Source organism: Fistularia commersonii, unplaced genomic scaffold (genome assembly GCF_037954325.1).
Source record: "Fistularia commersonii isolate RoL2024-O1a breed Wild unplaced genomic scaffold, RoL_Fcom_v1.0 HiC_scaffold_150, whole genome shotgun sequence".
Classification (NCBI taxonomy): Eukaryota; Metazoa; Chordata; class Actinopteri; order Syngnathiformes; family Fistulariidae; genus Fistularia; species Fistularia commersonii.
The window spans coordinates 27,112-27,500 of record NW_028234108.1 but is presented as its reverse complement, the minus strand read 5'-3'; positions in this window follow the sequence as shown (position 1 = coordinate 27,500).

The window sequence follows — 389 nt, the reverse complement described above, 5'->3', positions numbered from 1 at the left end:
CTGCGTGCTCCTACCTCCGCTCTTATAAGTTACCCTATGTTCCTGTTTTTTCTGGAAAAAGGTATTCACTACACCCATTTCCATCCCTTTTGCAAAATCTACCACCATCTGTCCCTCTGCATTCCTATCCTGGATACCATATCTGCCCATCACTTCTTCATCCCCTCTATTGCCTTCACCAACATGTCCATTGAAGTCTGCACCAATTACCACTCTCTCATTTCTGGGAATATTCTGCATCACTTCATCCAACTCATTCCAGAACTTCTCCTTCTCTTCAGGTTCACATCCCACCTGTGGCGCATAGCCACTAACAACACTGAGCATCACACCTTCAATTTCCAATTTCAGACTCATAAGTCTATCTGACATTCTTTTCACCTCTAGGA